Raw genomic sequence first — 24517 nt, forward strand, 5'->3', positions numbered from 1 at the left:
CATTCTTTAATGTTCTCACCGATGAGCCAAGAGTTGTCAAATTGTATTGCTTCCAGCAGAGCCTCCACTACATATATTGGCAATGCTTGCGAACTATACACTGAAATGAACATCTAGATGATTGTATTTGTGATGTTGCCATCTGCATTGCTGATTGCTAGTGAGCTGATAAATGTCAACACTAATGACTGTTGTGCACGTTATAGTTTGTAAAACCAACTGTGCCTACATAACTGTATATATGCAATAACATCATTGTATTTTGTATGCCATAAATGTAATAGAAATCCAGTTTAGTCTAGCAGTGATATAGCGTGAGCAATTTACCACCTTTTCTTCAATGCATGCTCATTTTAGTGATATTCACTGCCATGCCGGTTGTTCCATCCATACACAATATATTGCTTGGATCTGGACTATGCCAATGACCAATGGAAGATTGTTGTTTTAATTTCATGGCTTGTTACTTTGTCCTCCCTTATGATGGAATCATAATGAGTTCCGGTATTGTATGAAAGAGTTTACACAGGACATCAATGGTAAATTAGTGACTGCCCCCACCTGCTCTGTCCACCTCTACAAGTTGACACTTATCCTCGGTATCGCTCTGTGCTGGTGTCATCTCACAGTTATGGTTTAATATAGAGTCGTCACTGGAAAGCCCTATGATTGCAGAAGCAAGTGGCACATCCCGAGAAGTATCCACCAAATTATACCCGCCATTAAAGTACTCCCATTGCTCTGCAGCATTTCCATTATCAACCAACTCTAAATTGAGCCTTCATTATCCTAATGCAAGCACTGGTTTATGTGGCTCAGCACTATTAGGAATTGGGCATTGTAACACCCTCCCCAGCTTGGGTCGCCACCATTAACTACATCACACACATAACTTAGTTTTACAAGTCTTTATTTGTCTGCGTGTAACCACAAACTCAGCATTGTAAAGCTAGATTCACTTCACTATGCTCTAACACTTATGTCACAGTTTTACAGAGTCCATCAGAAGCCAAAAGGGTTCTGCTATTGCTAACTCACACAACACTACATCTCTCCCTCTATTAAATAAAATAAATTGCAATTTTTTACACATATGTACACAATTATCGATGAGTCTTCGTTATGTTCTGATGACACATCCTGATCATGTCTTCAGAAATTTGGGACAGACATTAGAAATGTGAGTGAAATGCACTGGATACGTAGGAAAAACAGCAGTCAGATAGTTTTCCCTTGTCCGTTCAGACCCAGGCTCTACGTTGACATCTGATGAGCGATGAGCCACATGTTGGAAATGTGAAGAATCTCGCATAATGGACTTCCCAGGACGATTGTCACTCACCATGTGTTTTTTCCTGGTCACAACATGAAATAGTTCAGCATTGAAAGGTGCATCAGATTTTTGTTTTCAAGACTGACAAACAAGAACTTGATCTCCTCAGATGAAAGTAATGTATTTTGAATGTCAGCGCTTGTCTGCATAGGCCTTTATTTTTCTTTTATGATCCAAGTCTTTTAGATGAGTTTCTTCCTCAGTACTTGATCTACTGTTGGTCCATTGAGGTAACTTGGTTGTCATGGCTCTCCCAAACATCAAGTTTTCAGGGCTTTCTCCTGTGGTCGAGTGAGGGGTCAAACGATAAGCTTGAAGAGTAGAAACCAAGACATTCTTAAGGTCATGCTTTTCCAATACAACATGCTGAACAACTTTCTAAAGAGTACTCATGAAACGTTCAGCAAGGACATTGGCCTGTGGCCAAAGAGGTGAACTCTTCTGATGGTTCACATTAAGATGACTGAAAAAGTCTCTGAATTCTTAACTTTTGAAAGGTAGACTGTTGTCAGACTTTAAGGTCAAAGGAACACCCATTGATGCATAGATGTCATGTAAACTCTCAATGACTCCCGTCCTGATTTAACGTTTGGCGTACAGGTTGTTCTGTCACAAACCTGAAGGATATCCAGCTGCTGTATTACGATCTCTGTAGGTTGTAATAGGATCATAGTACAGTTGATGGGATATTCGTCATGTTTATGACAGAGTAACCCCCTCCACCAAGCTCTAAATCAGGCCCTATGCCTTGAGTGAGAGATGAGAGATAATCTAACAACGGAAAATGAGAGTATTCATCAACAATCACAATCAGGTGATGCCCATTGTCAAGAGGAACGAAGAAGTCAATGGCAACTCTTTCCCATACATGCTTGGGAAACTCTGACATGTTTAAGGTGTGTTGAATGGTTTTGGTTGAAAGGCAGCTGCGTAGCTGGCAGGCTTTAACTCTCTTTCAGCTCTCTCATTGAGATAAGGAAACCAGAATCGGTCTCGGACTCTTTTGTGGCAACAATTCTACGATGTTCTTCATGGGCCACTCCAACTTCTGATATTCACGGTCACTGGTAAGAGGTTAAGTGTGCTTGTTCCAAGATTGGTGTAATGATGTCTTTTAGTTTTAACATGCCTCTATCTTGACTCATGGCAGTCACATTATATTCTAATGAAAAGGCAGATGGTGTGCTTGATTTCACTATGACATTTATATAGGCTTCAGCCATCTTGGAATGGGTACCAGGGCACTGAGAGTTAGTCAGCATGGTTTTGATCTTTCCCTGGATGACCACAATTGTGTAATTGTATTTTTGGGACAAACCTCTGCTTACATATGCCGCAATATGTTGTCAAGTATCTTTTTTTTTTAATTGCTTGTTTTTCTTGAAGCTTTGTCTGCATTTATGTTACCAATGAAATAAAACATCATTTTTTGCCAATTCTCTCAATGGAGCACTTATGGTGGCAAAGTGTCATATGTATTTAGAAAAATAGCTGGTCATGCCAAGGAATGAACATAACATGGAAATGTCTTATGGGGCACTGGCTATTGACAATACTTGCACTTTAACTGGATTGTGCGCCATGCCTCCATTAAAAAAGAGTTGGCCAAAGAATTTTAGCTGTGTCTTCTGGAACTCACACTTCTCAGCATTCAAAGTTAAATCTGCATCAGCTAGTAAATGACACACCTATGTGAGAGCTTTATCATGCTCTTACTCTGTAGCTCCGAAAACCAATATGTCATCACTATAGTTAAAAGCATTCATGATAGGCTGTATGATACGTCGAATGATATATTGAAAAAGCTTTGCAGCTGATGATGCACCAAAACGTTGGGCCTGATGTAGATATTGATGGATGGGTTACTCAGCCACAACGGTGCTGATTATTATATCTGCTGATATCTGAATCCCATAGAAAATAATGGGATTTAGATTTCAGCAGTCGGGATATCCATCACTGTTGTGATGGAGTAAAGCATCCACCAATATCTAAATCAGACCTTTAGTCTTTTATATCAGAACAGACCAATATGTGTAGAAAAGGTTGCAATGTACCTGCAATTCTTCTCGAGTATCAACTGATGATATACTTTATTTGAATCAAGGCAAAGAAAGACCTTTGTGCCATTCAATTTGGTTATCATGTCAGCAATATGCGGGCCTGGATGTCGTTGTCTTTCAGTTGCCTTGTTTGCTTCATGAATGTCAACAGAGATGCATGCAGCCCCCTCACTGTCCCTTTTGGGTGCTACCACTATGGGAGAAACCCATGGTGTTGGACCAATGGGACACTCAATGATATCATGACTGAGTAATGATTCTAGATTTTTTCCAACTGCTTCCTGTAAATGAAATGCATTTCATTGGTGTCTTTGAGCAACAGGACTTGTGCCCTCATTTATGTGTAATTGTACTTTCATGGTCTTAAGTTTTCCTAATCCATGAAACACTGAATGGAACTGACTCACTATTTTTTGATGAGCATTCATGTTATAGTTCTCTAATATAAGTCCCATATGAGCAGCTGTGCTGAAACTGAGTAAATGTGCACTTGACGCCGTACCTTGAAGTACATGAATGGATGCTTGTATTTTAGTTTTCTTGTGTTTCATTGTTGCTACAAATGAACCTTGACTTTTTAATGGAGTTGATGCAGCCCATGTATATTCTTTAGTTTTCAATGGCATCAGTCGTGGCAATGGAGATAGTTCATTATATTTTTCCTCGGGCATATTGTTTATCGACGCACCACTGTTGATAAGGAAAGGTATTGAACTACAGTTTTCTTTCAGTGTAATCTTTGGATGATGTTTGAATGACTTTGGTGCTTTTTCATGTCAACTTTTCTTTGACTTATATTTTTCTTCACATGCGGCCAGTCTAATGTGCACATTTCTCTGATGTAAACATTGACATTGCACTTCAATTGATATTGACACTGAAGAATTTTTTCGATGATGATTTAAATGTCCATCAACTTTGTTTGGTGTTGATTTGCCCTAACTGGTGTTGTCGCTTGGTCTTGTGGGCACATGTCCAATATCGATGTTGGAACGTTAGGGTGGCTATTTTGTCTTTGCGCTGTGATACACTTACATTTTCCTTTGCCTTGAAATCCATTACAAAATGTTTCTCCATCCGGCAGCATTTGCAAATCTGTCCAAAGGTGGGGCATTTACCATTGTGAGGAAATGAACATCTACAACTGAAATACAACTTATTTTTTTATGGATACATCACTTTATGTCTCTCAGCTTTGTACTTCTGCTTGTTTTTCATGTTCATGACTGACTCATTCTGGGCACCTCCGGCCTCCATATCTGAAGTCTGTCGATCAGCACACTCTTCTCCTCTGGCAATCATGAGAACTCGCTCCAGGCTATGAGTTTCTCAAAGTATTCGTCTTCTGAATGAATCTGTCAGTAACTCCTAGACATATAGCTTTCTCGTCATTAAACTCATTGAACTTACTTTGTCTAATGAGTATATCTAGTCCCTCAACAAATCTCTGTCACTCTTGACTGAAAGTGTACCTTTGGAAACTACAATTGGCATTGGATTTAACTTGAGATTCAAGGCTTCTTTGAATTGACAGTACATGATTTCATCAGCTCGCTGCATTTTCTTTATGGCGTCATTTCACCAGGAAGATTCTTAAGGTATTTGATAATCTTATTGTTATCTGTATCTTCTAGTGTATCGTCAAAATCATCAAATGTCTCTATCCAAGCAGTCCATCTGTCACTAATATTTTGTTTTTCGGCCCTATCAAATTACGGTGGTGGTTTCGGGAAGGCAGCAGCACTGTAATTGTTTATGGGATTGTCTGAACCTGAAAATGGTGCTCTCTCTGATACTGCCTGCAGTCTGTTAGGACCTGCTTCCTCCATGTCATCTCTAATGCCATGTGCTGGGCTGGCCTATGGGTCATCTTGGACAGTCTATAGAACTGTGACCTTTTTCTTGGTCTCCATTGGAGCACTTCACTTTTCTGGAGACCTCTGGAGTTGTTCGGAGCTGCCACCCGGCAACTTTGGTGGTGTGCCCCTTCACGTACGGACAGCAGTGTAACCACAACCACAGGCACTGCTTCTTAGACCCCCCCACCCAATACTGTAGCATGATGACTCTCTTTAATTGGTTCCTGCAAGCAGATGATTGTTTCTTGGGTCTGGATCGCTTTGTTTATAGGCACCTCTTTATACTGTCTGACACAGGGTTGATGACTGCTTCACACTACTTCTGATTTCAGTGTTATCTTACAATTTGCTGTCACCATTTACTCCTCTTTCAAGAACTGGTTGTATCTGCCTTTAGCGTTGTTAGACTTGGCATCCTTGGCGTGGTCTCCCCTAACTTTTTGCCTCTGTTTCCCAGGTTGTTGATGTGTGTTTGAATCTGTTTTTGCCGTCATTGTTACTCTGGGCACTTTACCACTGCTATCTAGTGCTAAAGTGCAAGTTCTCCTATGTAAAATCTATGTGTAATTGGATTTCCATGATTGGCATATTTGATTTACTGGTAAGTCCCTAGTACAGTGCACTAGAGGTGCCCAGGGCCTGTAAATCAAATGCTATTAGTGGGCCTGCAGCACTGGTTGTGCCACCCACATTAGTGCAGATTTTAACTGCCAATTTGGCTTGGCAAGTGTCCCCACTTGCCAGGCTTAAACCTTCCCTTTTCTTACATGTAAGACACCCCTCAGGTAGGCCCTTGATAGCCTCATGGGTAGGGTGCAGTTTATGTTTAAGGTAGGTCATATACTAATCTGTTTTATATGTCCTGAAAGTGAAATACTGCCAAATTCGTTTATCACTGTTGCAAGGCCTATCTCTCTCATATGTTAACATGGGGGCTGCCTTAATAAATGATTAAAGCATAGATTCCATTTGGAGACATGTGAAGTTTGGGGTCTCCAAGCTCACAATTTAAAAATACATATTTTAGTAAAGTTGATTTTGAGACTGTGTGTTTGAAGATGCCACATTTGGAAAGTGAGCATTTTCTTGCTTGAATCATTCTGTGACTCTGCCTGTTTGTGGATTCCCTGTCTGGGTCAGTTTGACAGATAGGCTGTTTGCACCTCTCTCTAGACAGTGACACAGAGGGAGCTGGGGTGTAGCCTACATATCCTGATGAGCCATCTGTGCTAGGAGGGAGGGGAGGAGTGGTCACTTACACCTGAAAGGGCTGTGCCTCCCCTCACACAATGCAGTCTCCAACCCTCTGGTGTGTGTCTGGGCCCTGGCCTGGGCAAGGCAGGATTTCACAAACAAGAGAGACTTTCCTTTGAAGGAAGCCTACTTCAAAGGCCAAAATGGGTATAAGAAGGGCACCCAAAACCACAGAGTTTAAATCACTTCTGGATATCAAGAGGAACCTCTGCCTGAAAAAGAGCTGAAGAGTTGAAGAGAAGTGCTGCCCTGCCTGGGACTGTGCTTTGTGGAGCTATCCTGCAGTAGCTGCTTCTGCCTTCTGGAAGGGGCAAAGACTGGACTTTGTTGTGTATTCCTGCTTGGGAAGAAATCTCCAAGGGCTTGTCCTGAGCTTGCCTCCTGTTGTTGAAGTCTCAGGACCATCAAAGACTTCTCCTGCCAGCACCTGGACTCTCTGCTGAGACTCCTGCCCTGCCAAGTGGTGCCCTATTCAGTTCCTGGGACTTTGGAAGGTGAAGCTGGCAGACCCAGACTGAAAATCCAAGCAGAGACCATCGTGTGCGCAAAATTTCGACACACCTTCCAAGACGCGGCTGAGAAACGACGCGCCTCTGGCTTCTAGGCAGAAACCGATGCTCCACCGGCATTGCAGCTGGAAGATCGATGCACGCAGCTGGAGAAATATCCTGCAACGCCCGCTGACAGAGGCTGATTACATCGCAACCCACATAGTGCGGTTTTGCTGATACCGTGTGGCCGGATTTTCGATGCAAACCTTGCTGGGCGCGGGAAAACAACGCAAAGCCTGCCCAGACCTGAGTGCTTGCCCAGATCGACGCATTGCACTCCTGCAGAGAGGAAAAACGACGCACACCGACCCGACCGGAGGAGAAGAACGACGGATGGTCTCGCTTCCGGTGAGAAAATGAGGCATCACTAGTCTTTTCCGACACACTCGCCTGTGCATGTTATTTTGACACTACCCAGGTACTTTCCAACACCAACAGTGTTTTTACTGTTTTCTCAAAGATTTAATACTCTTTTGCTTTTAAAATTAATAACTTGACTTGTGTATGGTGGATTTTTGTCATTTCAGTCTTGTTTTGTTTAGATAAATATTTCCAATTTTTCTAAACCTGTGTTGTGTAATTTTGTAGTGTTTTCACTGAGTTACTGTGTGTATTGGTACAAATACTTTACACCTAGACTCTGAAGTTAAGCCTGCCTGCTCGTGCCAAACTACCAAGGGGGTGAGCAGGGGTTAGCTGACGGTGATTCCCCTTCACCCTGACTAGAGTGAGGGTTCTTGCTTGGACAGGGGGTAACCTGACTGCCAACCAAAGACCCCATTTCTAACAAGCGTTATCACTCCATATGATGTATAGCTTTAGATTGCGTACTAGTGCAGTACCTCTCTTTACAGCATTTCTAGCAGGTTCTTAGCCAATGATTTGCGGACCTTTCAGTGCAGCTTTTGTTATCTTCACTGAGGCACATGTGGCACGCACAAGCAGTTTGCCTGGACACCGACAAACTCCCTGGGAGAGCACTGTTTGTCTTCAGGCTACCTACCCTGTATCTCGTCACCAATTGTAGCACTCGCACAGCCTTGGTAACAGCCAATAACTATGCCACACATGGAGCTTGGTATTGCACAACATTATTCCGCTGCATGTAACCACAAATTCAACATTCTAAAAATGAATTAACTTCACTGAGCTCTAATTCTTAGCTCTATGGAGTCCATGAGGAGCCAAAAAGGTTTGGTCATTACTAACTCACACAATACTATTGCCATTTGGGTGGAAATGTCATAAATGCTGGTCTATTGTGCTTTTTATGCAATATGCGTGACGGTTGTAGCACAGGAACTGCAAAGGGAGGGCTTGCCTTGCTACGTAGTTTAGACAGTGCTTATGGTGCTGAGTTGGCCCCAAATGTTAGCTTATTTTCCATTTCTAGACCATCTATGGTGGTATTTGTACCCTTGAATATATTCAACTGGCAGGATGTTATATCCTTCCGTGTTTTTTTTATGTTTGTCTCATTGCCCAATCAAATACTGTTTTTCATGTTTCTGAAATAGGGTAAAGTTACCGCAGTGCTAATCTTACAACCCTTTTTAAGAAAGAATGAACAAAACAAATTCTGAAGAGTTCTAGAGAGCTCACTTAGCACATAATAATGAATTCTTCTCATGGATTTCTTTGCTGTTCCCCTGTAGCATTTATTTAAAAATATTCGAAGATTTACTTGAGTTACAGCTTCTTTTTCGGCATTGAATATTTAAGCATGTGAAATACTAAACAGAATATTTGCATAATGAGAAAAACGACTGACTTTTGCATTGACTTTATAGTTTTACATTGCCTTTATCACTTTAGAAGGGGTGGGTTGAAGTGGTGGGAAGGACAAGAATAATGATGTGCATAATGATGGAAGACTTGGAAGCACGGCCATTACAACCTAGCAACCTAGGGCCATATTTATACTTTTTGACGCAAAACTGTGCTAACGCAGTTTTGCGCCAAACATATTAGCGCCGGCTAACGCCATTCTGAAGCGCCATGCGGGCGCCGTATTTATTGAATGGCGTTAGCCGGCGTTAGCCGACCGGCGCTGCCAGGTGTGCGTGAAAAAAAACGACGTACACCAGGCAGCGCCGGCGTAGGGAAAAATGGCGTTTGGGCGTCCCAAAATGGGGCAAGTCAGGCTGAGGCAAAAAAATCGTCTTAACCCGATTTGCGCCATTTTTTTTGGGCGCCCAGACGCCATTAACATGACTCCTGTCTTAGCAAAGACAGGAGTCATGCCCCCTTGCCCAATGGCCATGCCCAGGTGACTTATGTCCCCTGGACATGGTCATTGGACATAGTGGCATGTAGGGGGGCACAAGTCAGGCCCCCCTATGCCACAAAAAACAAATTAAAAAAATACTTTCCACAACTTACCTTTTCTTCCCTGGGATGGGTCCCTCCATCCTTGGGTGTCCTCCTGGGGTGGGCAAGGGTGGCAGGGGGTGTCCCTGGGGGCAGTGGAGGGCACCTCTGGGCTCATTCTGAGCCCACAGGTCCCTTAACGCCTGCCCTGACCCAGGCGTTAAAAAGAGGCGCAAATGCAGGGTTTTTTGCCCCGCCCACTCCCGGGCGTCATTTTTGCCAGGGAGTATAAATACCACGCACATGCCTGGGAGTCATTTTTTAAGACGGGAACGCCTACCTTGCATCTCATTAACGCAAGGAAGGTGTTCACGCCAAAAAATGACGCTAACTCCATGAACTTTGGCGCTAGACGCGTCTAACGCCAAAGTATAAATATGGAGTTAGTTTTGCGTCTAATTTGTGTCGAAAAAAACGATGCAAATTTGGCGCAAACGGAGTATAAATATGCCCCCTAATATCCATTTCTTTGCTGTGAACCTAAAGAGGGATCGACTTCTCTCAACATAAAATTGTAAACATCTTAATTGATCGGGAAATAAGTCTTATTTTACCGAAGAGAGCTATACTGCAGGGTTTTGTACTCTTGAGTCGAAGTATGGATGTATGCAACGATGCCGTGTCCAACAGTAATGTCTCCATTTATCGAAATTACAGTTGAGAGTAAAACCTACCAAAATATTTTAATGTACATCATCACTTTTTTAGACCATGTTGTCAAAGATGAACCTGTCCCTAAGATGCTGACAAACTGGCTCTAATCCTCTAAGCAAAAAAGTCCATATTGCATATTAGTGGTAAGCTGTTTTTGATATAGCGTTACATATCATACTTTCGGTGTTTCAAAAAATGCAATTTACGGTCCCCAATATTAAAGGCCTTACTACTAACCAATTTCTGGATCCTCATTGTGAAAATCTTCAGAAGTTTAGAAGGTTGTCAGCCTTGCCAGGATGCCAAGTCGTGAAAAATAAGATGCTGCGTATTTAGTAGTGCCCTCTAACCCTTTTGCTGCCAGGCCCTTTCCCCCTCAGGTGGCAAGCCTTTTTGGGCTATTTGGGGCAGTCTGCGCTTAGGCACTCATAACGTTTTGTCCATATATGCTACCCATGCCAAATTTGCGTCCTTTTTTTCCAACATCCTAGGGATTCTAGAAGTACCCAGACTTTGTGGGTTCCCCTGAAGGAGACCAAGAAATTAGCCACAATACAGCAAAATAGGAAAAAAAGCTGCAGAAGACGGCTTGTGTTTTTTCCCCTGAAAATGGCATAAAAAAGGGTTTGCAGTGATGAAATCACCATCTTCCCAGCTTTCAGGAACAGGCAGACTTGAATCAGAAAATCCTATTTTTCAACACAATTTTGCCATTTTACTGGGACATACCCCATTTTTACTATTTATTGTGCTTTCAGCCTCCTTCCAGTTAGTGACAGAAATGGGTGTGAAACCAATGCTTGATCCCAGGAAGCTAAACATTTCTGAAAAGTAGACAAAATCCTAAATTCAGCAAGGAGTAATTTGTGTAGATCCTACAAGTGTTTCCTACAGAAAATAACAGCTGAAATAAAAAAACTATTGAAATTGGGGGAAAAAAAACAGCAATTTTTCTCCACATTTTACTCTATAACTTTTTCCGACTATGTCAAATTTTTGGAAGCAAAATACCGTTACGTCTGCTGGACTCTTCTGGTTGCGGGGATACATAGGGCTTGTAGGTTCATCAAGAACCCCAGGTACCCAGAGCCAATAAATGAGCTGCACCTTGCAATGGGTTTTCATTCTGTACCCAGTATACAGCAATTCATTTGCTGAAATATAAACAGTGAAAAATAGGTATCAAGAAAACCTTTGCATTTCCAAAATGGGCACAAGATAAGGAGATCAGAAGCAGTGGTTATTTGCACTTCTCTGAATTCTGGGGTGCCCATACTAACGTGAATTACAGGGCATTTCTCTAATAGGCGTCTTTTTTACACACTGTCTTACATTTGAAAGGAAAAAATGTAGAGAAAGACAAGGGGCAATAACACTTGTTTTGCTATTCTGTATTCCCCCAAGTCTCTTGATAGAAATGGTACCTCACTTGCGTGGGTAGGCCTAATACTCACGACAGGAAACACAACATGGACACATCACATTTTTACATTGAAATCTGACATGTTTTTTGCAAAGTGCCTAGCTGTGGAATTTGGTCTCTAGCTCAGCCAGCACCTAGGGACACCTACCAAACCTGTGCATGCTTTAAAACTAGACATCTAGGTGAATCCAAGATGGGGTGACTTGTGGGGCTCTGATCAGGTTACCCAGAATCCTTTGCAAGCCTCAAAATTTGGCCAAAAATACACTTTTTCTCTCATTTCGGTGGCAGAAAGTTCTGGAATCTCAGAGGAGCCACAAATTCCCCTCCACCCAGCGCTCCCCCAAGTCTCCCAATAAAAATGGTACCTCACTTGTGTGGGTAGGCCTATCGCCCACAACAGGAAATGCCCCAAAACACAACATGGACACATCACATTTTCCCAAAGAAAAAAGAGCTGTTTTTTACAAAGTGCCAAGTTGTAGATTTTGGCCTCTAGCTCAGCCAGCACCTAGGGTAACCTTCCAAACCTGTGCATTTTTTAAAACTTGACACCTAGAGAAATCCAAGATGGGGTGAGTTGTGGGGCTCTGACCATCCAGAATCCTTTGCAAACCTCAAAATGTTGCCAAAAACACTTTTTTCCTCTCATTTCGGTGACAGAAAGTTCTGGAATCTGAGAGGAGCCACAAATTTCCTTCCACCCAGCTTTCCTCCAAGTCTCTCAATACAAATTGTACCTCACTTGTGTGGGTAGGCCTAGCGCCCACGACAGGAAAAGCCCCAAAACACAACATGTACACATCACATTTTCCCAAAGAAAACAGAGCTGTTTTTTTTAAAGTGCTTAGCTGTGGATTTTGGCCTTGACCTCAGCCGGCACCTAGGGAAACCTACCAAACCTGTGCATTTTTTAAAACTAGACAACTGAGGGAATCCAAGATGGCATGACTTGTGGGGCTCTGACCAGGTTCTGTTACCCATAATCCTTTGCAAACCTCAAAACTTGGCAAAAAAAACAACTTTTTCCTCTCATTTCAGTGACAGAAAGGTCTGGAATCCGAGGGAATCCAAGATGAGGTGACTTGTCTGTGGCCCGCAAGGGGTTAAACTCACTGAGCCATAAGGCTGCTTAACATAAAGGGCCTCTTTTTGAGTTCGGTGTGGTTATCTTTTGGTGCCCATCACATGTTAAGTATAAGTACTGCTCACTTTCGTTTATATAAATTGTGGCAATGATAGCATGTGGTGTTCAAAATTGGTTGCACAAACATTTGCACGCGTTATTTCCAGTTGATTAATATAAAAGTTATAATCCGAAAACACACTCAAATATTGTTCGTAAACAGTATTTATACTCTTGCGCTGTTTAGAACATCAGCGTAGCCAGATTTATCAACGCTTTGCGCAGCTGCAAAATGACCAAACATGATGAAAATTGTTGATTTTGTTTTTTATTTTCCAACCCCAAAAAATCGTGTTTTACACTATTAAGTTGCCGAAAAGTACGATGCAATAGACACAGCTTTGTACCAAAAAAGTATGCCTACTCAAGACACATAAAGAAGTGGAAACGTTTTCATTTCCCTAAACTTTTCTAACTTTGCATGTTTGCTGTACTGTACATCACACGTAAAAAGTGTGAAGCGTTTAACAGTAGGCCTAAGCATAGTATTTTGTAATTGAAGGGTACCCTATGCTAGACTCACAGACACCATTATATTAAGGTGTAAAGCTGTGTGCATGGGAGTAGACAGTCAAAAAGTGTACCAGACCTTGGAAGCAAACAGCAGCACTCCATGTTAGTAGATAAGATTCTAGCCTGTTTTCTCCCTTTCACACAATGCCTTGAGTGAAAAATGAGCACATTTTCCCTGGAATTAGGTCAAACGTGTGAAGCAGCGCACATGCTATTGCAGTGCCAAATTGGACTATTATGTGGGGCTCAGTGCATAATCAGCAATATTGAAGGCAGAATGCATCATGTTCTGTAATTGCAATACTCTCCAGGCCAGTTGGTCTGTTTCAGTATATTGTTTGAGAAGGGGAATTATTTAGCATGGGCCATGGAGATTTATGTAAATGAGCACCTCTGCTTTTCTATAGAACAAGTGTTGACAGTTGCTGCTGCAAATCAGCATTTAATGCTGCAACTAGCAATCAAGCAACGTAATACATTAACCAGCATTTGACCCACCAGTGTTAACGAGGGAAAACACGAGTTATGGATAAGCCAGAAATGGGTCCAGTCTCTTCTCCTAGAAGCTCCATACCATATGCTGTTCCCACTTAAATGATCATTGCTTTGAGGGTTCGGTGGTGCTCACCTGATGCCTGTGCCAGTTGCTGATGTTGTGGAGAGGCATATATCCCCACTCTACTATTACACTGTTGGAGCTCTGAGCCACCTCTGAATTGGCATCACAGCAGCTTCTGGGGACTGCCCCCTTCAGTAGGTGGAATCAGTGAGGTTGAGGGAGCAGATGTGTGGAGAGAGAGCAGATTGGAACTCAGGTTGTAGGAACAATCTCGGGCCCTTCACTGTGCCCACATGTTGGTAGCCAGGAATAGCGGTTTTGATTGGGCAGAAGTTACATGCTTCCACAAAAAGTGTTCGCTCTCCATACAGCAGTAATCATTTTGTTTATTATCTAGCTGCCTGAGCCAGCAAGAGTAGGGCTGTCTAAGCTTGAACTTTCAGGCCCACACACAGCACTGTAATATTATTAAAGTGTCTTAGATAACTACATAATTTACAGAGTTTGTTTTTCTCTTGCAGCAGCACAGATGGGAAGAGGGCAATCAATAACTTTAGACGTCAAAGTGCAGTTTTGTGTTTGAAACCCCAGGGCTATGCTAATCTACGTGGATATTTAGAACTGGCTTGAGAGTGCAACTGTTGTTTGACCTTATGTGATCAACAAGAAATCGCTTTCAGAGTCCTTCTGAGAAAGGAGTTTAGGCTTCATCCAAATGTTAGTTCTCCTGAGCCCAGATTTTGATTGTATTGAATTTGTATGCTTCCACTAAAAATACTGCTTATAGTGCACATTCTGGCTTGTGGCAAAGTTTATATTTGATAAAGGATGGCTGAGTTGGTTATGGTTGTAAGCCAATGACATCGCTGTAGGCCTGAAATCTTTAGTGTGAAATCTTTTGATAAAGGCACTAGGCCTAAAGTATTTATTTTTGAAAGTGTGTGTTAAAGTTGATAGGCATTTAGGTGTGGATTGGTATTCCCCTATATTAAAGCATAGAATTTGTATTTTGTCACAGATTGGCATTGTAGGCAATGGGTTTGGTGTTGGTTCCCAGTTTAACAAACCATGGATAAAAAAGCTTTACGTTGTCACAAACCTTGTTAGGCTGTTTTAGGAGAGATAGCATTTGTGTTGCCAACTGTAATTTGGTGTACCTTGCTAAATTTATGATTGTGTGTCTGATATTTGGCTTATGGAAAGGTTTACACTCAAAACTGTAGGCCTGGGTTATTTGTGGTAACAAGCTATGTATGCCTACTTAGGGGGCCCGAATCAGAAAGTCTACAAGTCTACGCGTAAAGTTAGATTTTTGGTTTTGGTATAACTTTAGACTTTTGGTTTAAACTTACACCAAGGCCCTCATTACAGCCCTGGCGGTCGGTGGCAAAGCCACGGTAATACCACCAACAGGCCGGCGGTAAAAAAAATGAAATCATGACCACGGCGCAAACCACCAACACAGACAGCCACTTTAACATTCCGACTGCCACGGCGGTAGCAACAAACACCGCGATGGTAGCTGCCAACAGTCAGGCGGAAGACAAGGTTTGCCCAAACTATTACAAGAGGAGTACCCGCCACCTTTTCCAGGGTGGTACCAATGCCATCAAAAGCACAGCGGAACCAGTGTTCTGAAGGGAAACAACTCACCTCTCGACACTCAAGGAAGAACCAGGACGCCATGGAGCCCGAACTACAGGTGGTACCCATGCTGGTGTATCTTCTCATATACCAGGAGTACCAACGCCGGCGACGACGACCATGGTGAGTACTGCACCTAGTACAAGGGGGGGAAGAGAGTGACACACACACGTAACGTAAGGACAAAGGGAATGGAGTCAAATTAGAGTAATATTAGAAATTTAGAGAAATACGTTCATAAATAAATAACCAGTATGTACAATATAAACAATATATACAAAATGAGGGACAATGTCCACACAAAAATAGTCCGTGGCCCACTGGGCTAAAACACATAGGCCAAGCCCACACTTGGCTCCTGCCTCAAAACGGAGAGAACACTGCAGGCACCTCAGGGGGACGGGAAAGGGGGACACCTGAGCCGGAAGGTGGTACTACACCACTGCTCCTGGAGGGGGCGCCATGCCCACTGCTTTGGTCCTAGGGAGTGCAAAGCCACAATTTCTCAAGTGGGTGGTTTGCCCACTGCTTGGTCCTGGGGAGTGCAAGGCCACAGTCTCTCAAGTGGGTGGTTTGCCCACTGCTTGGTCCTGGGGAGTGCAAGGCCACAGTCTCTCAAGTGGGTGACTTCTTCCACTGGTTCTGGAGGGGGCTTTGTGCCCAGTGTGCTTTATCCTGCCAAGGATAGGGTGAGTGGATGCCTTAATCCACTGGTTCTGGAGGGGACTTTGTGCCTAGTGAGCTTCATCCTGCCAAGGATTGGGTGAGTGCATGCCTTAATCCACTGGTTCTGGAGGGGGCCTTGTGCCCAGTGTGCGTCATCCTGCGAAGGATAGGGTGAGTGGATGCCTTAATCCACTGGTTCTGGAGGGGACTTTGTGCCTAGTCAGTTTCATCCTGCTAAGGATTGGGTGAGTGGATGCCTTAATCCACTGGTTCTGGAGGGGGCCTTGTGCCCAGTGTGCGTCATCCTGCGAAGGATAGGGTGAGTGCATGCCATCTTCCACTGGTTCTGGAGGGGGCTTTGTGCCCAGTGATGCAGCACTTGTTGGGTGCCAGGTCACAGTCCCTCACCTGGGTGTCAGAGCCACGAAATGTGCAGTGGCCAGGATGCATGATACTCCATGGTGGCAGGACTACAGTCCATCCCACGGTGGCAGGACTACAGTCCATCCTCCGGTGGCTACGGCTGCACAGTGGTGGTAATGCCAGTGCTGGTGGGGGTACTGCCAGTGTTGGGGGCAGGCTCCGCCATTCTCCTGCAGCCCCGGATGGCTGCCCACTGGGGCTGCTGCTGCTGGCAGTGGTGTTACTGTCAGCAGTGCAGGTGGCGGTGCTTGCAGCAGGACTTGCAGCGGTACAGGTGGTGGTGCTGGCCGCAGTGCAGGTGTTGGGGCTGCCAGTGGTGAGGGGAGGCTCCAGCCCTTCTCCTGCAGCCTCGGACGGCTGCCCACTGGGGCTGTTGCTGCTGCCAGTAGTGGTTGTTTGATTGGTATGTACCTAACTGGCATATTTAATGTAAGTAAAAGTCCCTGATAAAGTGCCCAGGGCATGTAAATTAAATGCTACTAGTGGGCCTGCAGCACTGCTTGTGCCACCCCCTTACATAGTACTTTAAAACATGTCCTAGGTCTCCCATTGCTGCCTAAGGAAATGCCTCCTTGGCATGGTTACCCCCTGACATTTTGCCTTTGCTGATGCCAAGTTATGATTTGAAAGTGTGCTGGGACCCTGCTAACCAAGCCCCAGTACCAGTGCTCTCTCCCTAAACTGTACTTTTGTCTCCACAATTGGCACAACCTTGGCACCCAGGTAAGTCCCTTGTAACTGGATCCCCTGGTACCAAGGGAACTGATGCCAGGGAAGGTCTCTAAGGGCTGCAGCATGTCTTATGCCACCCCAGGGACCCTTCACTCAGCACATACAGACTGCTTGCCAGCTTGTGTGTGCTGGTGGGGAGAAAATGACTAAGTCGACATGGCACTCCCCTCAGGGTGCCATGCCAACCTCACACTGACTGCGGCATAGGTAAGTCACCCCTCTAGCAGGCCTTACAGCCCTAACGCAGGGTGCACTATACCACAGGTGAGGGCATAGGTGCATGAGCCCTATGCCCCTACAGTGTCTAAGCAAAACCTTAGACATTGTAAGTGCAGGGTAGCCATAAGAGTATATGGTCTGGGAGTCTGTCAAACACGAACTCCACAGCACCATAATGGCTACACTGAAAACTGTGAAGTTTGGTATCAAACTTCTCAGCACAATAAATGCACACTGATGCCAGTGTACACTTTATTGTAAAACTACACCCAGAGGGCATCTTAGAGATGCCCCCTGAAAACATACCCAACTTCCAGTTTGGGCTGACTAGTTTTGTCAGCCTGACACACACCAGACATGTTGCTGGCCACATGGGGAGAGTGCCTTTGTCAGGAACAAAGCCTTTACTGGGTGGAGGTGCTTCTCACCACCCCCTGTAGGAACTGTAACACCTGGCGGTGAGCCTCAAAGGCTCACCCCCTTTGTTACAGCACCACAGGGCATCCCAGCTACTGGAGATTCCCGCCCCTCCGGCCACTGCCCCACTTCTGGCGGCATGGCTGATGGGATAATGAGAAAAACAAGGAGGAGTCACTCCCCAGTCAGGACAGCCGCTAAGGTGTCCTGAGCTGAGGTGACTCTGACTTTTAGAAATCCTCCATCTTGCAGATGGAGGAATCCCCCAATAGGATTAGGGATGCGCGCCCCTCCCCACAGGGAGGAGGCACAAAGAGGGTGTAGCCACCCTCAGGGCTAGTAACTATTGGCTACTGCCCTCCCAGACCTAAACACCCCCCTAAATTGAGTATTTAGGGGCTCCCAGAACCGAGAAATTCCTGCAACCTAAAGAAGAAGAAGGACTGCTGACCTGGAGCCCTGCAGTGAAGACAGAGACAACAACTGATTTGGCCCCAGCCCCACCGGCCTGTCTCCCTAATTCGAAGAAAACTGCAACAGCGACGCATCCGACAGGGTCCAGTGACCTCTGAAACCTCAGAGGACTACCCTGCATCTAAAGAACCAAGAAGCTTCTGAGAACAGCAGCCCTGTTTAAGAAACTGCAACTCTTTGCAACAAAGAAGCAACTTTTAAAGACCACACGTTTCCCGCCGGAAGCGTGAGACTTTCCACTCTGCACCCGATGCCCCCGGCTCGACCTGTGGAAAACTAACACTACAGGGAGGACTCCCCAGCTACTGCGAGCCCCTGAGTAGCCAGAGATGACCCCCCTGAGCCCCCACAGCGACGCTTGCAGAGGATATCCAGAGGCTCCCCCTGACCGCGACTGCCTTCTTCAAGGAACACGACGCCTGGAAAACACACTGCACCCGCAGCCCCCAGGACCTGAAGGACCCAAACTCCAGTGCAGGAGCGGCCCCCAGGCGACTCTCTGCCTAGCCCAGGTGGTGGCTACCCCGAGGAGCCCCCCCTGTGCCTGCCTGCATCGTCGAAGAGACCCCCGGTCTCCCCATTGATTCCTACTGAAAACCCGACGCCTGTTTGCACTCTGCACCCGGCCGCCCCTGTGCCGCTGAGGGTGTACTTTCTGTGCCTGCTCGTGTACCCCCGTGCCCTATAAAACCCCCGTGGTCTGCCCTCCGAAGTCGCGAGTACTTACCTGCTGGCAGACTGGAACTGGGGCACGCCTGTTTCCATTGAAGCCTATGTGTTTTGGGCACCACTTTGACCTCTGCACCTGACCGGCCCTGAGCTGCTGGTGTTGTAACTTTGGGGTTGCCTTGAACCACCAACGGTGGGCTACCTTGGACCCAACTTTGAACCCTGTAAGTGTTTTACTTACCTGTGAACTTAACAATTACTTACCTCCCCCAGGAACTGTTGATTTTTGCACTGTGTCCATTTTTAAAATAGCTTATTGCCATTTTTATCAAAACTGTACCTGCTATTGTGATAATTCAAAGTTCCTAAGATACTTGAGTGAAATACCTGCTGTTCTGCCTATCCAGGCTGCGCTGCTGCTGCCGGGAGGCGGGAGTGACTGCCGGGGGGCATTGGAGCCCCTGTTACCAAGGCCTTCGGTGGTCGTGTCGGACCGCGGCCTGAACGGGGCCCCCCGGTGCAGGGGTGCGCCGCACTGCAAGTGCGGGCCGGAGCCGCCGCTGGGGGCTGGCCAGCTGGGAGAGCTGAGGGCGGTCTTCTGGTGTGCCGGGCGCCTTCAATTTGGATTCCGCCCTGGACCCTTTCAGTGCCCCCCTGTGGTGGAGGTGCGGCCTGTCTGCAGACTGCTTGTTGAGGGCTAGGTGCTGGGGTCCAGCTTGGGGTGGTCTGCGTGGGCTGCTAGCCGCGTGGTGCACTCGTTGAGCTGGCGCCTGGCCTTGGCTGCCTGAGGGACGTCGCCGGCTAGATCAGGCCGGAGAAGGTAGCCTGCTTGCTGGTGGGGAGAGGCCCTGCCTGGCCTCGCCTCAGTAAATGGCGGTATGCCTGTGGAGAGTGGACTGGCGCTGTCGGGCTTGATCCTGCACTGGACACCTGGGCTTTGGGCTACACCTGCAGGTGTTCTGGTGCTGGACATCTGAGTTGGTCCCTGGGGTGACAGCTGCTGGTGATTGAAGATTTCTGCATTGGCCTGCAGAGTGTGGCTGGGTGACTAGGTGGAGGTGCATATTAGCCAGCTGGAACTGCGCTGTGAGGACCCCCGGAGATTGGGGGAAGGCTCTTTGGAGTGAAGATCCCCGGGGCCTGCTGCTTCATAATTTTGTCTGCTGGTGATCGCGCTGGTTGGCAACAGTGGTTGAGAATCATGGGCAAGGCGGAGCAGAGACAGGCCAAACTTAGCTTTGATGGTGGAAAGAAGAGAGGTGGATCTACTGCCTCTCTATCTGGCTGTGACAGGGTCGAGGAGGGGAGTACGGATGCTTTGGTGAAGGCCATGTTTCTGGAACTCAAGAGCAGCCTGGCCAGCATTGATGCAAAGCTGGATCATGTGGCCGAGCAGTAGGATCCAATCAGGGCTCGGGTGGATGATCATGACTCCAGATTTGAGTTATTGGAGTCGCGGGAGAATCACTGCAGCGGCGATAGAGAACAACTTCTACAAAAGGAGCGAGTTCTGGAGGTGATCCAGAATAAGAATGAGGACTTGGAAGCGTGATCGCGCCACAACAATATTTGTATAATTGGGTTGCCGGAGACTACGGACATAGGTCGTATGGAGGAATTTGTGGAGGGCATGTTGTCTGATCTGTTTGCTGGTGAGCTCTCCCGGCTGCTAGTGGTTGAGAGAGCCCATAGATCCTTGGGTCCTCGGCCACCGCCTGGCACTCCGCCGCCTCCCATAATTGCCCGCCTGCTGAACTATTGTGACAGGGACACTATCCTTTGGTTGGCCCGGGAGCGGAGATCGGTGATGTACAAGAACTCTGAACTGAACTTTTTCCCAGACTATACTCCTGGTGTGCAGGCGGCACGGTGTGCTTTTTTACTGATCAAGCGCATGCTAAGTAAGGCAGGAGTAAGATTCGCTTTGGTGTATCCTGCTAAGCTGAGGGTGCGGCATGAGGGGAAGTTGCTGTTTTTTACATCCCTAAGCTAGCAGCCAAATTCGCTAAAAGGGTGCCTAAGCGGTTTGAGGTTGCGGGCCCGGGGGGGTTCCGGATCTGAGCAGGCTGCCTTGAGTGATAATGACTAATTGGTGAGGTACTGAGTCTGGAGCGGCTTCCTGGGGTCACTGGGGGATTAAATGTTATACTTCCATGTCTGGGGTCGCTCTGTTATATAGATTTGCTGATTGGCCCTTTTGCCCTTCTCCCCCACTCCTGACTGGATGGTGGGATGCAAGGCCTGTCTTACGCCCTCTGGATGAGTCCTGATTATCGTTCTCTTGTTATGAAGGGGTGGTTTGTTGTTTAGGGGGGGTTGGTTTCTGCTGTGGCCAAATTGGGTGGTCTGTGTCGGAGGGGGTTGGGATTATCACAGTTTTGCTTTGTCGTTTTTATATTCTTCTATATCTCTCTCTCTATCTGTTTGTTTGTTTCTGGCTGGCAGGTTCGGGCACTGTGGAGGGGCCTGGTGCCTGAGAGTAGGCTGAGATGGGAATGAAAAGCATGACAACTGTGCATTGTTTGACTTGGAATGTGCGTGGGCTGAATGATAGGCAGAAGGCACGTCTTATATCTGCTTATGTTAAACGCCATGAAATTGACATTTGCATGTTGCAGGAGACTCATTTGGTAAATTCTACGCTGGGTGGGCTGAAGGCCGGCTGGCTCAGTGAATATCACTGCGCGGTATTTTAACGTTATGACTCCTGGGTTCCATAAGGAGTACTCGCTGGCACCACATCTCCTGAAGATATATACGCGGAGTCCATGGATGCTAGGATTTTTCTTGCCTCACTTCGTGAGGCCCTGATTGTCATGATCCTCAAGCCGGGCAAGGATCTGTGTTGTTGTGATTCGTATCGCCCGCTTTCTATGATTTACATTGACAATAAAATTTTGGCTAAAATGATTGTGGCGTGGTTGCAGCCGTTGCTTCCTAAGCTGGTTCTGCCGGATCAGTCTGGATTTGTGCCGGGCAGATCCACATCCCTCAATCTGCGAACGTTTTTTGCTGTTGCTGGCTCAATGGATCCTGATGAGAATGCGGGGCGGTGTTTTTAGATGCTACCAAGGCTTTCAATTCTCTGGCATCGGAGTACATGTTTGCGTATATACTATATGCGCCCCCCACTGCTAGACTACGTTTGAACAGGAGTGTCTCGGCCTCTTTTCCGGTTGCACGTGGGACTCGTCAGGGATGCCCTCTGTACCCGTTACTTTTTGCTGTAGCGATGGAGCCTCTTGCAGCGTGGTTGAGACAGCATCATAAGGATAGGGGTCTGCCGTTTTGCAGCAGCCTATTCTGCTATCTATGTATGCTGATGATATTGCACTGTACGTACGTGATCCTTTTAGGAATCTAGACGTCCTGCTGGATGAGATTGTGAATAACTGGTCCAAGTCAGTGGTGTTGCCTCTATCTTCGGGTGCGGTGGAGTTTCCTTCCCGGTACCCCATTGAGTGGGCGACAGGCACAGTTCGTTATTTGGGAATTTGGTTGAGTTGTGATGTGGAGGCTCTCTGGCTGGCCAATTACGGTATGGGGATATCGTGGTGGTAAGAGAAGGTTGAGGCATGGCACTCACTGCCGCTTTTGCTGATTGGGCGTATTGCTATTGTGAAGATGGTGGTGCTACCTAAATTTTTGTATCTGTTTGTGAACCTTCTGCTCATACTTCCAATGAGCTTTCTAAGGCGTCTTCATTCTGCTCTGATCCGCTTAGTTTGGGAGGGCAGACAACCTCGCATTGCTTGGGAGAAGCTGATGCTACCTTTCGAGTTGGGTGGCTTAGCTGCCCCAGATTTGGAGCTTTACTATCATTGAGCTCAGGCGCACTTTGCATATTATTGGCTGCGTACTATTTGGTACTTGCCCCATCTGGCGCCTGAGAGTGATGCGGTGTGGCCGGATGGCTTGGCTTGTGTCCTTGGTAGTCCATCCCGGCTTCGCTCATGGGGCGCTGACACTGTGACGTGCACTGCTAAAGCCTGGACGGCGCTGCTGCACTGCTCCGGAGTTAGTACACCCTTTGCCCCTTCGTTGCCAGTTCTTGCTGCTGCTGATGTTCGGATGTTTCGTGATGCAGGGTTGCGTGACTTTCTTCGGGACTCTAGCTTGACTGAATTGGGCGACTGGTTTGTGGATGGTCGGTTGATCTCTCCTGGGATGCGCTTGGGGATGGATGCGCCACTGCTCTGCAGCGGATGTATGTGTTGCGTGTCTGTGCTATGCTGCATGCTCGATTCCCTGGGCTTCCTGGGACCCCACCGGAGTGTCGGGCACTGGAGGTGCTGAGCTGTGCTCAGTCTGCGCGCCAATTAATCACTAAATTATATAATTGTATTCAGGAGCAGCGGGGTGACCTTGGAGAGTCTGCCAGGGTTCGATGGGGGCGGATGTGGGCGAGCCTATTACGGTGGAGACTTGGCAGAGATGTTGCGCGCATATGAGAGTATTGTCCCCTATCTAAAGGCTGTGTCTGATACATTTCAAGTTTTTGCACCGCATATATTATACACCCAGTGGACTCTGTTCTATGGGACTGCGTGCGGATGCATGCTGCAAGCGGTGCCGCGCCCCTGACGCTGGTTTCTTGCATCTTGCGTGGGAGTGTGCTGAGGTTTAGGCTTTCTGGGTGGAGGTAATGTGCAAGATTGCTGAGATGACTGGGTTGGAGCGGCCTCTATCTCCCAAAATGGCGCTGCTTGGGTTCGTGGACGAGGTTCGCCAGACGCATAGGAGGCTGGTGGGCCTGCTTCTACGGTTGGCTAAGCGCAGGGTTGCTATGTACTGGGGCGGGGCAGCCCCTCTGGGGGTCCGACTGGCTACGTGACGCCACTTTTTGTCAGGACCAGCTAATGATCTTTTGGGAATTGACTCCGGATGGCTCCCGACCAAGGGATATTTGGGCTCTGCTCCGATCTTTCTTGGAAGCCTCGAGAGAGGCTGTCTAAGTATTGCATGAATGCTCATGTGCTGGGTGACTCTGATTCCAACAGCCCTTCTCTCACGATGTGTCATGTGAGATGATGATAGTGGTTGGGCGCCTCTGTGCACTTTCTCTGCCTGCCTTCTGTTTCCTCTTTTTCTATATGTTTGTTTCCAGTTGGTTTATAGCTCTACGGTTACTTGACGGAAGACCCGCGCCTGGACTATGTGCTTTATATGTACTATTTGTGAAGGCCGGTGAACACTGACGTCATAGTGGGATTTGCATGTGATGTACCCGCACGGAGTAACTTTAGGCCATTTCTTATAGGCTGAGGCCTTGAGTCAGGGTGGGGGTGAACTTCATCACAGTCTGTATTTAATGTTCCGTGGGCTTGTTTTTGTTGTTCTGTTGCATATGCAATATGTTAAATCAATAAATAGATATAAAAAAATAAAATAGGTTGTGTCCTGACCCCACTAAGGGCTGCTTAACCCCCTCTAGTGAGTATAGGGCCAGGGCAGGAAGGAAGGACCTCAGTGCACTTCACTGCCATTCTTTGAAGTCTCCCCCACTTC

This window comes from Pleurodeles waltl, chromosome 2_1 (assembly GCF_031143425.1).
Source record: "Pleurodeles waltl isolate 20211129_DDA chromosome 2_1, aPleWal1.hap1.20221129, whole genome shotgun sequence".
In the NCBI taxonomy this organism is placed as follows: domain Eukaryota; kingdom Metazoa; phylum Chordata; class Amphibia; order Caudata; family Salamandridae; genus Pleurodeles; species Pleurodeles waltl.